Raw genomic sequence first — 18,165 nt, 5'->3', positions numbered from 1 at the left:
AGAGATGGTGTTCCTAGTGCGATGACAGCTGATGACACTGCATTTGGGAATGCACAAAACCATCATATTCCGCACACACCAGTCGTTAAGAGCATCCAGAACGGCTTGCAGTGCCAGGCAGTCGGACTGATTACTAATTACCAGCAACATCATTAATAAACAGCGAAAATAGCAGCGGTCCGAGTGTACTACCTTGAGCCAGAGCCGTTCGAAAAGCAATCAGACTGAGCAGTGCCAATACAAACAGCAACTTGACGATGAACGAAATACGATCGAAGCCACTCACAAAACCTAGTCGTGCAGCCAAGTTTTTTTTTCAGTTTGGCAATCAGGATATCGTGATTCACTTTGTCAAAAGCGGATTTCAAATCTGTATGTATGCATCCCCTTGAAGTTTTTTGCACATTTTATCCATACAAAATGACGTGAAGCGCACCAGATTGGTTTCCACCGAACGGCCGGGATAGAAATTATGCAGATAGGTGCTAATATTTATAGCGTCGACAGGAAGAAAATAGTGTTTCGTTAACCAGTGACTCAATCAATTTTAAATCAACTCCAAGCGAAGTAATTCCACGGTAATTTTCAACGTTACGCTTGTCGCCTTTTTCGAAAACAGGGATTAGTGTCGAACATTTCCAGTGCACTGGAAACGTTTGCTGCTGAAGCGACATATTGAAAAGTTGCGCGAGTGGTGTAGCCAAGATGTTCGAGCATTTTTTTCAATACAGCTGCAGGCATAATACTCGGACCGGGATCGAAGGACGCTTTTGTCTTCTGGATAGCCGTTCCATCGTCGATGACGAAAACATCCATGCTGAAAATGCCAGAAGTCACGTCTCGAACAGCGTTGTCAATCACCTCAATGTCCTCAGACCCAGGCATGACCTCAGCGTTGTAAATGCCGAATCTTGAGAGAAGACGCTCGAGAAGTGCCGTGCAAAACAGCTGCACTTATCTCCAGCAGAGAAAGCTGCATCGTTGTGAAGAAACATTTCAGATGGGAGACCAGTTTCCTTCCTCTTAGTGTTAACAAACGACCAGAATCCCTTGGGTTCCGACGTTCAGTTGTATTCGATTTACGTAACGTCTATAGACAAACTTATTATAACTGCGGTAATCGTTTTATTAGCTTCGTTAAGTATTTTTATATTCTAGTCGAATCATTTTGCTTCCTTTTGTGAGAAAGACGGTAACTGAGGGCAGTGGTAATAGCAGCTGCAAGATAGCTAAGAAGCCCTTTCTCCCCTGGACCGGATGGGATTCCAGCTGCTGTCTACTGTCGCTGTGCCGTCGCTTTGGCTGAACCTTTGTCTCGCATCTTAAACCAATCATTTGACCGTGCTACAACTATCCTACACGTTCCCAGTGTTCAATGCTGGAGATAAGAGAAATATCAAGCAGTACCGCGGAACCATGCATCAATTGCACGTAGAAGAAAACACAAGTGGACACTATATACACAGATTTGAAAGCTGCTTTTGGCCGAATTGACCATGAAATTCTTCTCAAGAAGTTGTACAAGTTAGGAGCGTCCGACAAGCTTACGTCGCATAGAACGCTTTGTGTGAAATTGGACTCTTGTATATCGGCTCCGTATACCTATAGATCAGGTGTACCGTAGGGCAGCAATCTGGGCCCTCTGCTTTTAGATAGAAAATTAGTATCTTCCGCAAAGTTGTAGAAAACTGATTTTTCATTAATTCTTTTTCTTTACAATAAGAAATGACATCGTCTTATGTCAGAATTGCATTAAAAGGTTGATGGAAATAATCTCATCTTTTGAATGTCTCTTGAACGTTTGTTCGGAACCACAGATAATAGCACGTTTGTGAAAATCTATTACACACCCCCGAAAAGATTTCCATTTTAAACTAAAACCAATCGTCGGAACCAAACACAGGCTTTAGTCAAATAATAATTTATTTTCAAACTTCAGGTTCATCACGGGTAGTGCTGAAAACCAATCCACATGCCGCCGGTTGACCATCGCAAAACTAACATCCCCTCCTCTTCCGCACTGATTGATTCCCTGTAGCCGAAACAGCAAAATCAGAACCCCAATTGGCACCGAGGTTTCGTATGCTGTGTCCAATGAAACACAGTGTTCATTTGGGTATAGAATTGTAGCTTGGTTTGCGGCACGCGAGCCATGTGGATTTGCGGGATTGGGATCGGGATCGAAGAACCATTCTCAACCGTGATTAGAAATAAATAGTTGGAGTGATTACTCGTAACGCTGGTGAGTGGTGAATTATGTGTTTGACCGCGTGAAGCACGCGTACTAATCCACGAGGACCACAGCAACCTACAGTATCTACTCTAGTGTACACACACACACAACACAAAAGCAATTTGATTGATGAGTTCTATTTCGCTTTCTCTACCTCTCGTTGAGTTTAGGTGTTGCGACAGCGTGAAGCACCCCGCGGATTGATTGAATTGCGCTGATTTTGTTTGCGGAACTTTCGCGGTGTTGATGTGATTCGTGACCCGAATTTAGTGGCTTTTTATTTTTGTGGTTCATGATTGTCGAAATTGAAGTGGTTGGTGTGGTGGTGCGGCTACATAGTTATTCTTTCAATGTAGAAAATTAATTTGTTGTGGATAGGTGGTGACAGATTCAATTAGGGAAAAGCATTTTTTGTCACTTAACCATTGAAGACACAGCAACTAGAATATTGCTGATTATAACGAATTTAAATACTTCTATTAAAAACTTGCTCCAAGTATTGAGCTTTTAATCAAGATCATTCTGTTTCTAACAAAAATTGAATCACTGAGACATTCAAGTACAATGTTCAATGTTTGCAAGAAAATTTGTTCTTTGAAATGTCATTAATGTTGTGAATTTTGTCAGGTTGGTGAGCGCCCTCTATCGAGCCGTCTATCCGCGCTCAACTTAAACGGGTGAATGAAGAACGACGCTGAACATTTTTCGATAATCGATCCACACACGCACACACACACACACACACACACACACACATCGGACAGTCCCACACGCATTCAAGGGTAAGCCGTTATACCGATGCTAGATTCGGGCGCTTACAACCACTTGCACTCAACAGAATACAGGTAAACTCCGATGTAATGTGCATCTCCGAATAAAAATGAACGTTACATCGAAGCATGCACAATGGTCATAGAATTGTTGTTCATGGTACATTATTTCGTTGAATTTTGACAACGCGTAACTATGAAAATCCAATCTACCTAGCAGTGTGAAACAATTTTTCTCATGAGAAAATTCTTGTGGTTGCATAAAGAACAAAAAAAAATTCAACCTAAGCCAAAAACAATTATCGTAGTGTTATATTGTAAATATTATTATTCAGACTCCTTTCCTAATTATTAAGTCATTAGTTAATATTACTTTGTCTGGACTTCTAAATTGTTTTTTTATATTATCAACGTCTGCATCTCATTAAATAAACACAACTTGATTTTATTATTTTGATGATTTTATTTGATTTTACTGCTATCATATATCATTTCCTCAATTTACGGCCAGTTCCGGGCTTTCCGGAATACGATTCTTAGGAACAATGGTTATTTTGGCGTAGTACTGTCAAGCGACAGATTGAAACAACACTTTTATGAGGAATAAAATCATAAATGTGGGTATACAAACACACGCCGATATTTTAGAGCTTGTTCCGAATATTCCGGAACTCGATTTACAAGACTTAAGACTTTTTATTGTTTTTGTAATGCAACACTTTTAATACTTTTAACCCGATAATATGTAAGTAAGGACTTTGACCCTTAGAATTGACTATAAAGTTTCCACTTGTATCCATGATTGAATAATTTCGGAAAATATTGGGTACTCCGCTAACCGGTTTCCTAAATACCCCAAACCGGTTGTAAAACGTGCACTGTTGCCCATATAACTACACATATGAAATCTGGAACCGGAAAGGTATGTAAGTCAAGTTGGTCAGTTTCTTTGGATCAGTTTACGTTTCGACAAAGTTCGATATTAGCAACAGAAAATCGGGATATCGTAGTCTATAGAAATTTTACCGCCAATGATCTCTCCGTCAGTGTGGCTGACAGCTGTCAGGCTTGCGAAAATGGGCATCGATAACGGGGGAAATACCGCCGCCGAGGAACTCTCAGCGCCACCTAACAGATACACAAAAACAAGTAGCGCTAAGCATCGTAAAGTGATGTAAATCATTGTAGTGGACACCTCCGGATCGGTTCGTGTCTCAATAGGTGACGATATTTGCAGCAGACCTGAGCACAATACCTACTTAAGTAGTACCCAACAGTTGCACCAGATGGATGAGCATTGCGAGATACAAGACGCATAAGTTTAGTCGTTAGGCTTAACAACTACAAACCTATCCGACACTATCACAAGCCAGTAGGCAGCAATGTCTGTTGAAGATGCCTTCTCGATAGCAAACATTAACTCAACTTGTGGAGCTGAGTCGATTGGTACAAAAGACTGATTGGCAAAAAAGATTAAGTTTGAGGGTTTCTATCCCTTTCTTTTATAAGAAACGTAAAAAAACTCTAAACGCTCCCCTTGAGAATTTTCTGCGCGCGGGCCTGATCTGGATGATATTATTTGATGAGCCACATGTCGATAAAATAAAAACTTTAATTCGAAGAACCGAATCCCAGAGTTTCAGGAGTTTTTTTTTGTTACGCGGCACGCTACGGAACTTAAAAATTGAATAAGATTCCGGAGTCTCGAAACGAGCTAGCATTGATCACATCAGTATAGTTTGTTATTTTATTTTTTATTTTCAATTAAAACGCACTGATCTTGTAATATTTATTGAGATAAATGGATGGTTTTAAAATAATATGATCATATGCAAATGAAATTGGAAAAATATCGCTCTCGAAGCCTTCAATGAACTGATCAACTGCTAATATGCTCATTAGAAGCCCAATTAGTACGTTTTAGGGTTGCGTGTGACATACAGAATTCTTAAAATATGGAATATATGCGTAGTTCAAGAAAAAATCGGACCTGAAAAATAAATTTAAAATGATCGAACAAATATATTAAAAAAACGTGTGTAAACATTTGAATTCATATATGATAAAACACTAGACCGCCAGACTAACTTATCCCATCTATTCGTCCAATCCATTCCGGAACCGGTTCGAAATCCTAAATGGATTCTGGCTCAAAGAAAACAACCGATTCCAAATCAATCGGTTGATACTGAATTCACTCAGAATTCCGAACCAGTTTCGAAACTACCTTAAAAAACGTTAGAGATTTTTACACAAGTTGAATGCAGAAGGTGGACGTCTGTTCTCTGTGGTAATATCGAGGAAAAATGTACGTTATATTGAGTGATGCTATATCGAGGGTACGTTGTATCGAAGATTACCTTGTAAGTAGGAGTTTGCCCACTACTCGGGTTCTTGTTTGCCCGGCGGACCCTTCTTGTCAGGGCGGCCTAGGTGCTCCTACCGGAATTTCGGATGTAAACAAATAAAGAAGGGAAAAAATAAATAAATAAATTTACCGACGTTTATATTCTCCTTTTCCTCTTCCTGCACTGTGCGCTGCTCGGCGAACTGTTGATGTGAGCGGGAAGGCGACGGTTTCGTCCGACCGACCGGGACTACAGCGGCCGAATTCTCCCGGATTGTCGTTGGCTGCTCCGGCAGCGGCCCTTTGCGTTTAGCTAGGGAGTTGAGCTTGGCTCCTTTGTTGGAACCTCCCTAGCGATGTTGACGATAAATCGCCGGATCGTCTACTCGCCGTAAACGATCCCGGAAGTCTTCGTAGTGCACTTCCCAGGGGGAACCTTTGTCCATCCTGCTTCTTTCTCCTTGACTTTTAGCTGTAGAGGAGAGCTAAGCTCGTTTGACTTATCCTCTATAGCGAGAACGGTCGGAGTTCGGTTCCTTTGGTTTTAGTTTCATATCGCCATCACACGCGCGCACTAAATTCGGCGAGAAACTATCTAAAAAAAAAGAGAACACTCTCGATGTCTGTTTGATGCGTTATCCGACACTTTCTACCGTTTGCACTATGGCCGCCTTCCGCACTCGACTATAACAAACCACCAACCGCCTTGTCGCATAGCTGTCAACGATGAGCAGCATAACCAGTGCACACGTATTTTCACAAGAGGAGAGCGGTAATCTAACTAAACCCTACACGCAACTGTAAAGTAACCTACAGAAAAAGTTTTTTCAACTTAAATTTAGGCACTTTTAAGGTTCCCCCACACTGACGCGATTTTGTCGCAGCGACTGCGAAAATTTCGCGAAGCGACTTGTCGCTAGCAACTCTGCTCATGGCGACAGATGTGCGCTCCCATACTGACGCGAACTTTTCGCGTCGGCTGTTGCGAAATTGCAGCGATTTTTGAACAATCGCTGCGTGCGAGCATTGTGTCACAGTCGCTGGGTGTTCGCCAGATATTCAAGATGGCGCAGACTAATCAACTATTGTCATTTGGCGCATCTCAACTTTACATAAGTTGACCAGAATTCCGAAAAAAATAAAAATAGTTATACGAAAAAAATCGCCTAAATTCCAAACCAAACTGATGGACGCTTCTATACCACTACCAATCGTGGGACTATACATGGAGGCAAACAAAAATAAAAATAAACAGACGGAGGTGCCAAACCCCTTCGCAAGAGGTGGTTTGGCGAGGTCTCCCCCCCGTGGGGAGAGTAGTGGAACGATGAGTGCTGTACTCGAAAGCACCAGTGACCCCCCAGCAGCGGTAGGCAATACCCCTACCAATGCATCGGAGGGGCCAATAGCTGCGATGCGCAAAGTAGCGAAGCAACTCGATGCTATAATCGACTTCGCTAGCGCAAAGCAGAACATAGCCAAGGAGTTGAAGTTGAGCCTTCTGGAGCTCCGGAAAGCTGTTCGTGTCGCAAGACAGGAACAGCAGGCATATGTTGAGAGGGTGGAATGTCGGGAGAGGCCCGACAGAGAAACCCAGACAGTGGCCTCCAATAGGGAGGAAAGTGAGAAGGTTAATAGAGGTTCACAGACAGTGGCCTTTACCTTCTATGGAGCAGCCACGTCGATCGGAGCGGCGACCGAGTTCCCCTCGAAGGGAAAGGGAAAGGGCAATCGCAAGACGGCATCGAATGCGAAGCGCCCTAGGAAGTCGCCAGGAGAGGGTGCCAAAACCGACACCACTCGGCGTGCAACCGTCAAGGTCAAACGCCGCCTGGGTGAGGTAAGCGAGGGCGAGAGTGACCTCGCTGTGGAGAGCGATGGTATCAGTAACCCGACACGACCGGGGCAGGGGGGCTCAAACCCCTGGACGCTGGTTACCAAGAAAAAGCCGGCACCGAAACCGGAGGTACCGCGGCCTGCGAGGAAGGCCAAGGACAGAGGCGAAGCCTTGTGGTTAAAAACCGACAAGGACAAATACGCCGATGTCCTTAAATCGATGAAGGCGGCCGAAAGCCTCTCGGCCCTTGGGCAGGATGTGCGTAGCGTAAGACGCACCAACACGGGAGAGATGCTCCTGGTGCTGAAGCGAGGCGCACAATCAAGTGCAATATATAAGGCCTTGGCTCAAGAGGTCCTTGGCGAGGGCGCCCAAATCAGGTCGCTAGGTGCGGAAACAACTCTCCAGTGCAAGCACTTGGACGAGTTCGCGACCGCAGAAGACGTCGTCGCAGCCGTCAAGGAGCACTGCGGCGTCACAATCGAGCGGGCCTCTGTGCGATTGAGGGACGGACCCTCTGGCACCCAAGTAGCCTACCTCAGGCTACTCAATGCGGATGCCAAAAAGGTAACCGAGAAAGGGAAGCTGAAGATCGGCTGGTCGGTATGCCCTATTAGTATACCCCAGCCGCCTTCAGTGGACAGGTGCTATCGGTGCCTAGAATCCGGCCATAAAGCTTACGAATGCAAAGGCCTAGACAGGAGCAAGCTATGTCGTCGATGCGGCGAGGAGGGGCATAAAGAGCGGGGGTGCACTAAGGCATATAAGTGCCTTATCTGCACCTCTAAGAAGCAAGCCCATAAACATGCTATGGGCGGACCTTCGTGTCCCTTCGGCGAGTTAAATAAGAAGAAGCCGTGAGAGTCACACAGCTAAATCTTAACCATTGTGCAGCAGCCCAACAGCTGCTGTGGCAGTCGGTCTCGGAGTCGAGGACAGATGTCGCCCTCTTATCAGACCCGTACAGCATCCCTGCCGGCAACGGCAATTGGGTGTCGGACGGGTCTGGAATGGTGGCAATCTGTACAACGGGAAGGTTCCCGGTTCAAGAGGTAATACACCCCTCCGCCGAGGGTGTGGCGATTGCCAAGATCAATGGTGTGTTCTATTGCAGCTGCTACGCCCCACCAAGGTGGCCAATAGAACAGTTCTACCAGATGATCGACAGGCTCTCGTCGGACCTCGTGGGCCGGAAACCGGTAGTAATAGCGGGAGACTTCAACGCTTGGGCAGTGGAGTGGGGCAGCCGCTGTACAAATAGCAGGGGTCAAGCGCTAATGGAAGCGTTTGCGAAACTCGATACTGTGCTAGCTAATGATGGCTCCGCTAGTACATTCCGTAGAAACGGAGTGGAGGCGTGGATTGATTTGACCTTTGCCAGCCCGAGTCTGGCTCCAGGCATGGAATGGAGGGTAGACGAAGGCTACACCCATAGTGATCATTTAGCAATCCGCTTTAAGATCAACTATGGTGTGCAGCATCCGAGGGCGGGAGATCCCTGTCAGGTACGCGGGTGGAAGTCCAATCACTTCGACAGCGAAGCTTTCACCGCGGCCCTGGGACTGGAGGCCAACACCGACAGTCTAAGCGGGGATGCGCTGGTAGCTGTTCTATCACGCGCGTGCGACGCCACTATGCCGAGAAAAACACTGCCAAGAAACGATAGATGCCCGGTATACTGGTGGAGTGCCGAGATTGCAGCTCTACGGTCAGCCTGTCTCAGAGCTAGACGTAGGATGCAAAGAGCTCGCACCGAGGATGCAAGAGAGAACCGCCGTGAAGTGTTTCGAGCTGCGAAATTAGCCCTTAACAAGGCTATTAAAAGCAGCAAGAGAGCGTGTTTCGACAACCTGTGTGAGAGTGCCAACGCGAATCCGTGGGGTGACGCCTACCGGATTGTGATGGCCAAGACCAAAGGGGGCTCCTCACCCCCAGAACGGTCTCCGGACCGGTTGGCAACGATTATCGAAGTACTCTTCCCGTCTCGAGCCACAAGCCCCTGGCCACCTGCACTACGAGACAGTGCGGGCACGGTCGAAATGGTGGCTCCAGTGACGAATGAAGAACTACTCGCAGTGGCTAAATCCCTAGCAATGAACAAAGCTCCAGGGCCGGATGGAGTTCCAAACAACGCTCTCAAGGCAGCGATCATAGCGAACCCGAACATGTTCAGGCTAGCTATGCAGAGATGCCTTGACGAGTGCCGTTTCCCCGATAGATGGAAAAGGCAGAAACTGGTGCTGTTGCCGAAGCCCGGGAAGCCGCCAGGCGACCCATCGGCGTACAGACCAATCTGTCTGATAGACACGACTGGCAAACTGCTTGAGAGGATCATCCTCAACAGGATCACCCCGTACGCGGAAGGTACGGACGGTCTGTCAAGCAACCAGTTTGGCTTTCGGAAGGGTAAGTCCACAGTGGACGCTCTCAACTCAGTGATAAATACTGCCGAGATAGCGATCCAACGAAAAAGGCGAGGTATTCGATACTGTGCGTTAGTGACACTTGACGTGAAGAATGCATTCAACAGCGCAAGCTGGGATGCCATCGCGCTCTCGTTACACCGGCTTAGCCTACCGGTGGGTCTGTACCGGATCCTGGAAAGTTACTTCCAAAACCGCGTACTGCTATACGAGACCGATGCCGGTCAGAAAAGGGTTCCGATTACCGCCGGAGTCCCGCAGGGCTCGATCCTAGGCCCGGTGCTATGGAACCTCATGTATGACGGGGTTCTGAGACTGAAGTTCCCTCCTGGGGTCAAGATCGTCGGCTTTGCCGACGACGTAACCTTGGAGGTCTACGGGGAGTCAATTCCTGAGGTAGAACTAACCGCAGAACACGCGATTAGCACGGTGGAGGAATGGATGAGCGCGAGAGGCCTGGAGCTCGCTCATCATAAGACGGAGGTAGTTATCGTCAACAACCGCAAGTCGGCACAACATGCAGTTATCCATGTGGGAGAAGTCGCGATCACTTCACAGCGAAGTCTGAAGTCTCTCGGAGTCATTATAGACGACAAGCTGACCTTCGGCAGCCATGTCGACTATACGTGCAAGAGAGCGTCGACTGCTGTTGCGGCACTATCGAGAATGATGTTCAACAGCTCAAAGGTGTGCGCCAGTAGACGTAGGTTACTGGCAGGCGTTGCCGTATCTATCCTCAGGTACGGCGGCCCGTCATGGTCAAGAGCACTGAGGGTAACCAGTTACCTACAGAAACTGGAGAGCACCTACCGCGTGATGTGCCTCAGAGTGATATCTGCCTACCGCACGGTATCACACGATGCATCCTGCGTGATAGCGAGCATGATGCCAGTCGGGCTGGTCATTCGGGAAGATGAGGAGTGCTTTGAGCTACGTGGAAATAGGGGAGCCCGCGAGCGCACCAGGGTGACCTCGGTCGCCAGATGGCAGCGTGAGTGGGACAACTCCTCGAAAGGTAGGTGGACCCACCGGCTGATACCTAGCATATCGAGCTGGGTGGGAAGACCCCATGGGGAAGTTCACTTCCACCTGACACAATTCCTGTCAGGCCATGGCTGTTTCCGTCAGTACCTCCACAGGTTCGGACACGCGGAGGTCCCAGTCTGCCCGGACTGCCCAGGTGTAGATGAAACTGCCGAACACATACTGTTCGTATGTCATCGGTTCGACGTCGAAAGAAGAGCAATGCTTGACGTCTGTGGCTGGGACACAACCCCGGATACCCTTATCCAGCGGATGTGTCAATCGGTGGAAAAGTGGAACGCAGTCTCGGCTGCTACCATCCAGATTGCCAGTAGGCTACAGGTAATCTGGCGAACCGAACAACAGACGGCGGGCACGGCTAACTAGTGATTGGTTAGCTGGAGCGAAAAAGGCCAAGCGCAAAATAAGAGAGTGAATGGTCTGTTCATGCCGAGGTAGGTTGGCGCAGCGAATGGCAACCGCGTAAGGGGTAAACCCAGCCACCCCGAAGCAAGACAGAAGAGTGAGTGTATAGGCGTATAAGTGGACTGCCTCATGCCAAGACGGGAGGGTCGTAGCGTAGTATGTTGGAACTAAGCTATCGATGCCTCATGGCGTGGCAGAGGAGTGAAAGGGTGAGCATCCAAGTCAGTCTCACATTGCATGTTAAGGGTGAGCATAAAAGTCAGCCTCACAGGTTGGTAGAGCCTAGCAAGGAATGAAAAAGGTGAGCACAAAAGTCAGCCTCGCATGGTATGTCAGAAGTGGGGCCTAAGAAAAATGTCCCACATGGGATGCCAGAGGGAGTGACAAAGGTACAATAGAGTGGCACGATTGAGAATGAACCAGGTGATAGGGTGAGCACCCAAGTCAGCCTCACATGTATGGGTAGGGCGAGCACAAAAGTAAGCCTAGCAAGGAATGAGTAAGGTGAGCACACAAGTCAGCCTCGCATGGAACGTAAAAGGTGAGCACAAAAGTCAGCCTCATGTGGGAGTGTTTGAGAGTGAATCAAAGTGTGATTTAGAGAGCACCCAAGTAAGCCTCATACAGGATGTATGATCGCGTGAGTGAGAGTGAATGAGTACATTCAGTACAGCCATCCCCCCAGAAGTAATACCGAGAGGTAGTTCCTGGGAGGAATGATGGCGGAGCCCAATGGAGTTTAGTCGGTATTAATGGCTGGTCACCATTCGAGTCCGACACGCCCCCAGTGCACCCCGTGTGGTAGATTGGACCCTACCGTTAGCACGTGTACTGGGCTAGGACATAAAGGTCTTCTCCATTGTAAAAAAAAAAAAAAAAATACCACTACCAAGTCCAACAAAACTATTTGAAAACGAAGATTACATACCGTGTGAAAGCCAGGTAAATCGAATAAATACTGGAGCGGTAAAATTGAATTGAAAGTAGGGTGGTTAGAGCTATTTAGGGTAAGGTGGGGCAAATCCGACCTAGTAAATGGTTTTGGCTGTAAAATGCACATTTTACATCGGATCAAGTCGTTTTATATACCAAATTAAAGGTTAGACTTCTGGGCAACTTTCTGTATATAGCATTTTATTTATTTTTTTCCCTTTTTTATTTCGACTATGTTAGTCACATTTTCTTTTTTACGTTTTAACGACATTCAATTAGCTAGAGATTACTGGGTAGGGAAAGTTATGAAACTTAGAGCCATAGTACTCAAGTGAGAGCAAGGATGTGAAGTAAACAGATCGGAAAACTAGAAGTGGCAGGGTCATTAGAACAGGCTTAATATCGTGCGGGCTTAATTTTTGCCTTCTGATAATGAGGGTCGAGCTTAGGCAGAATAACTACGAATCACCCGAGTTCACTATCATGTGTCCTTGATATAGGTAGACGTATCTATCTTTACCGTGACAGCCGGCAAAAATTAAGCCACGCAAGATCACCACTGAAAACCTGTCGACGATTAGCATCAATCTGAATGATGATTGCTGCTGTTCATCTCTGTATGCCTTTTGAATGCCGGGATAGATTTTTATTAGACTATTGTCACTGTTCTTACAGTCGTGGCGGGTTTGCTACATTGTGTAAGGAAATGGCTGTGTCTACAGCGGCTACCCACCGCTGCCGATGGATTCCCATCAGTTTCTTTTTCTTTTTTCCCTTTTTTATTTCGACTATGTTAGTCACATTTTCTTTTTTACGTTTTAACGACATTCAATTAGCTAGAGATTACTGGGTAGGGAATGGGTTTCTTGTTCAACGAAGATGTTTTAGCATTTTGTTTGAGGGAAGAAATTAACGCCAATGAACGGTTGAACATGTTATGCCAAAGATTCCATAACAATCTTGTAGGGAATATGTATAGAAATAAAGTTAATATTCAAAAGTCTTCGATTCAAATAGTCTGTGAAATACCTGAAAAAAAAAATCAAAAATATAAATAGTAATAAAAATAATAATCATTACCATAATTTGAACAAATGGAGAATGATACTGAAAATTATATTGAAACTATCGACTAATATTAGCTGAACATTCGACAACAGAAAAAAAAATGATCGAAGTGTGCTGCCATATGATGTTTATTTCGAACTTGAAGAAATTTTCATTCACTTGGCGACGTTTGCAATGGACAGTTGGAATTTTACAATCCGCAAAAGAACGACAGCAGCTCAAGAGGAAATCTAAAAAAATCGACGAAGAAAGAACTACACTATCTTGGATATCGTGTGTTTGGGGGTGAAAATGTGATCCTGTCCAAGGTACTACGTATCAAGGATTATGCGTAGTTTCTTCTGACCCGCGTTGTTATTAGATACAGATAAGTTTACGAAAAATTATGAAACGTATGAAGTCTTGGATCACAAAACTCTTCGTATTGAATGCAAAAGCTAGGAAATAGGATTGCAGCGCTACCATAGTACATTTATCCTTCATTCGCGATTAAGCGTAACGCCTTCTAAGTCGTTAGTCGGTTCGAGCTATCGCGGAACATTCCCCAGTCTATGGAGTGAATCAGAATCCAGGATTTCGGATCGAACGGGCATAAAGTAGCAAGACTGTTAAGCCTAGCTCACGAGTAAGCATTACGCGGACGCGGCACTCGGAGCTAGAGAATGCGATATTGACATCAAATATACAGTAATTGTATGGAACGAACAATGAAGTGCAGTATGCCGGAAACGTTTATAACTTCAGGAGAGCTCCTTTCGATCATCAGAATCAGAATCCAATAGATGATATTCAGTATATAATTGAGGTAGAATCATATGTTTTACAAGAGAATAGTTAAAATACGGAACAAGGTTTTCCGAGTTCACAATCTGAGGAGAACTTTAAATTGAGAGTTTTACGAGAACGAGGCAACATTCAGAAAACATCTCGATACAACGATGATTTTGTATGTACCATTCACTGTTAAAGGTAGAGAAGGTAAGCAATGTAGGGAATATGTATAGAAATAAAGTTAATATTCAAAAGTCTTCGATTCAAATAGTCTGTGAAATACCTGAAAAAAAATCAAAAATATAAATAGTAATAAAAATAATAATCATTACCATAATTTGAACAAATGGAGAATGATACTGAAAATTATATTGAAACTATCGACTAATATTAGCTGAACATTCGACAACAGAAAAAAAATGATCGAAGTGTGCTGCCATATGATGTTTATTTCGAACTTGAAGAAATTTTCATTCACTTGGCGACGTTTGCAATGGACAGTTGGAATTTTACAATCCGCAAAAGAACGACAGCAGCTCAAGAGGAAATCTAAAAAAATCGACTACTTACTGGTCACGACAAATCTGAAAAATAAGAATATAAAATTCATACCGCAAATCGAGCGGGAGAATGAAGTTCCCCACAACATAAAGATAATCGATGAAATCTTGGGTACGGACTCGATCGGAATTCCCATGCGATCAGATGATAATCATGTTTCTTCAACTGGACGAATAAATAGCAACCTCTCGTCGAGCAAGTTCTGTATGTTGGTTAACGGTATAACCCAATAGAGCAAGTGCACATCAAATCAAAATATACTCACACTAGCTTTGTTCCAGTACAAGGAAATCACTCCGGAGTAAACAGGAGCAAAAAATTCTTGCTCCTTTTTACTCCGGTTTGCTACCAGAAGAAGAAAAAAAAGAAGAAGAGAGTAAAGGAACGATTTTCTCCGGAGTACTTCCAGTTTCTCCTGGAACAGACCTACTGATAGCTGCTCAATTTCTCACGAGTATATGTACATGTATCTGTCCGCCTAGATTGAGAGAACATTCGAAATCAAAACCCCACTGCTTCTGATCGGATATACGCGCAGCAACGACGAATCATCTGAATACACCTCTATCGAAGACTGCATATCAAGAAGACTGCTAACTCTGTCCAGAATCTGGAGACAGTAACAGCAACGCCACTTGCGGGTAAAGGTGGTACTTCCCATAGTGATGCACACACACATATACACTTTTACATTAAGCTTCCTACCTTCAGACAATAGAGGTGCTGTAACCTCTGTCGCTTCTCGTTTGTATGGGGGAAGAAAAGAGATATCAGTCTTCTTAATATGTAGTCTTCGCCTCTATGCTAACCGGATCTAATCTGTCGTATATGCGAGAGTTAACTTACATCTCCTTCCCTCTAAGAACGGTTGGTTTCAAAATCGTCCAATGAAGGACGTTCGTTGGACCAATTTGGACATCGTCCAAATAACCGTTCAACGAACGTCCATCGTTGGATCCGTGTTGAACGATTTTGAAACAATTTTTTGGACGTCTCAGTGGGTTGTTTATAATCCTGGTACCGAATGTGGAGACTCCCAAGTTCGGCACCAACGGGCTGGAGTGTGTGGTGTTGCAGCAGACTGGTGCGTATTTCTCTGTTAGGAGAGGAGTACCGCAGCGAGTTTCCCAGGAGGGGATGCTACCGCTAGCAATGTTGATCAGTGGCGAAAGGGTCTGCGTTACAAGGCTGCTTGGTTCGATCAACGTTCCCTTTGTGATCGATGAAAACGTGAAGCTAATGATATATAGGCGATATGTTTCGCCAATTCACTACAACATGGACGCATGTTCACAAATTGGCGGAATTCGGTCCACTAACCGAGTAATTTTTAATCGGTTCCAAAGATAGACAATATTTATGAAGCCAAGCTTCGCCGAAGGATTAAGGTGTTTTATTACCTTGTTTTACATCTTTTTGGAGTACGATGTGTATCTTATCTTAGGACAAAGTCTCCTAACAGGCGATAGTACTTTTGTCATTATACGAGAGAACAACGATTTCTACTTTGTAGATCCAACCAGTGGTAAAAAATACTCCAGCTCCGATACGTACTGTCCTTTAAGTAGAATTTACTACTTTGTCAATGAGGACAACGTCTAGGGAAATATTCAAAAAGAGAACCGGGTGTTCCTGACGCAGCTAGATGTGAACAAATCAGCCTACTGAAAACCGCTATTCAATCGATCTCATGAAGCTCCCACCGGTTGTATTCACGATGGAATTTACTTGTACAAAAATGCACTGAATGTACGAGATTTGTAAAAAACTATTGAAAAAAAGATTGTTAAGAAGATTGCAATTTGGAGAACGCACCGTAAAATTACATGGAACCGGTTAGTTTATGAAGCTATCAATTGTGTATTCTCGGATGGTATGCTATAGCAAAAAAACGCAATAACTATATTCTAGTTTCAGCCATATAAGTAACCAACTTGCATACGCCCTTCCCAACTTTCAGTCGGACACTAGTCTGGAAACTAATACGAATGGCAATCTGGAACTGTTCAGTCAACTGTTATCCTTTCCTCAATAGTATATACAATATAAAGTATGCTACAATTTAAACTTTAAATTTGCCTTTCTCGAAATCAATATATTGTCACTTAGCCCGGTCTGACGTAACTCCGACCAGTTCGCTCTCAGCAAGACTTATTCATTACCAGCCATCGAAGTTCAGTCTTTGGTCGTGGTTGCCGAACGAACCATCGCAGATCCGGATCGCAAGAATCTGGGGGATTTGTGTAATCCTCTATTTTCTCCACAGTTATTTCCACCAAACCTTACGACACTGTTGCTATAATTTGTATTTTTCGTAATTTTGCAGTTTTATTACGTACGAAAATCTGTTAATTTACACTGTACATCAGGTCAAGGAAAAGCATTTTTGATTAAAGTTAACAATTAACATAAGGAGCGAATAATTATTTATAATCTTTTGCGCAGCGAATGCCTGCTCAGCTTTATACTCGTCGAAAGCCTCTGCGAGGACAACCCGCTTGATCTCGCTACATCTTACGACGTAAGATAGCTCATTTAGAATTTTATCCATGGTATTGCTCAATTGGGGGCTTCTGCAGATCATTGTTCTCGACAGTTTCACCGGGTGTCCGACGGTTCCATACATATAGCTACATTGGACCCACAGTACGATGTACGGGTGATTGGTAGTTAGTTTGCACCGCTTCTCCTTCTATCGCTGTATTGTAGCACAATCTGTATCTGCTTCGTAAGCGGAACCACTCACAGGGGCAATGGTACTCACCCAGCCCAGGTAGTACTTTAATATCGCCGTTAGTAGTGCGCTGATGAAAAAATGTGTATCCTTAATGTCGGCCAGCAATAGCAGGTAACAAAGATCGTTCATAAAATTATTATCAATTTTAAGCGCAGCCCGATTAGAACATGTACTGCTTTGAGTTCCAAGAGTGCACGCACCACTGCTTAGCGTTAGCCACATGGGACATTGGGTACAGAAAAAAATCCATTGGGCACTGCTGCGTTATGCCGGCAGCCAGCATTATCTGTAGCAATAAATTAACACAACTGTTTGAACAGGTAAGTGAAGGGTTTCTATCAAACCTACCTGGAGTAACTGCGGCTACCTGTAGCTTGCGTTTTCCGCCGCCATTCTTAAACGACACAGCATTGATTCAAATATACTCATGTGTTCCGAGCTGAATGCTTCAATTTCCTGCAGCATGTCATCGTTTAGTTGAGCGCACAGCACAATTCCTAGACGTGCCTTTTTGTGCAAAGGTCTCCCGCGATAATTGGTTGCAGTGGAAAGAACTTCCCCGCTAAACGCTTTTTGTCTAGTCAGTACTATGGTTTCACTATTCCGTCGATTTTTACCACTGGCTCAATCAATACTGGTATCTAAACTAAGTCTTCGAAATCACTAGAAATTGATGCTAGACTGTTTTGGTGCGATGGCGTGGTTGACTTGATGAAAACGCCCAAGGTTCCGTTCCACCATACCCTGAGTCAAGGCCACTTTTGGTTGAAAGTCTCGGATCTGCCAGATGCTCCAAATGCGCAAACTCGATTGGCAGTGGTGGCCTTTGTCTGTGGTTGTACGAAGTATCATATTACGTCAAAGTGGACGAAGTAACAGTAAACGACCGTAGTGACGTTGTACCTATAGAGCTACGATCACTTTCCGACGTATGTCGGCCGTTGTATAGTGCATTCTGACCGATACTTGGCAGTTAATAGCCCAAGTAGGTGGAAGTGGATACTTTTTTACTGCTGTTGCTGCTACTGTTGGCTAC

General features: G+C 44.7%; 1 protein-coding gene and 1 long non-coding RNA gene across 2 annotated transcripts in view; both read right to left on the bottom strand.

Moving 5' to 3' along the window:
* Positions 1–18,165, bottom strand: part of LOC131681819 (alpha-2Db adrenergic receptor) — a 580,412-nt gene that overhangs the window by 350,796 nt on the left and 211,451 nt on the right. The window lies entirely within an intron of this gene.
* Positions 16,690–18,064, bottom strand: LOC131681825 (uncharacterized). The gene is made up of 2 exons (XR_009303986.1): positions 17,478–18,064; positions 16,690–17,415 (listed from the first exon to the last, which is right to left on the bottom strand). It is a non-coding gene; the product is annotated as an uncharacterized LOC131681825 (long non-coding RNA).

This window comes from Topomyia yanbarensis, chromosome 1, assembly GCF_030247195.1.
Source record: "Topomyia yanbarensis strain Yona2022 chromosome 1, ASM3024719v1, whole genome shotgun sequence".
Classification (NCBI taxonomy): Eukaryota; Metazoa; Arthropoda; class Insecta; order Diptera; family Culicidae; genus Topomyia; species Topomyia yanbarensis.
Note: the sequence above shows the minus strand (reverse complement) of the source record. Positions and strands in the feature narration are given on the sequence as shown.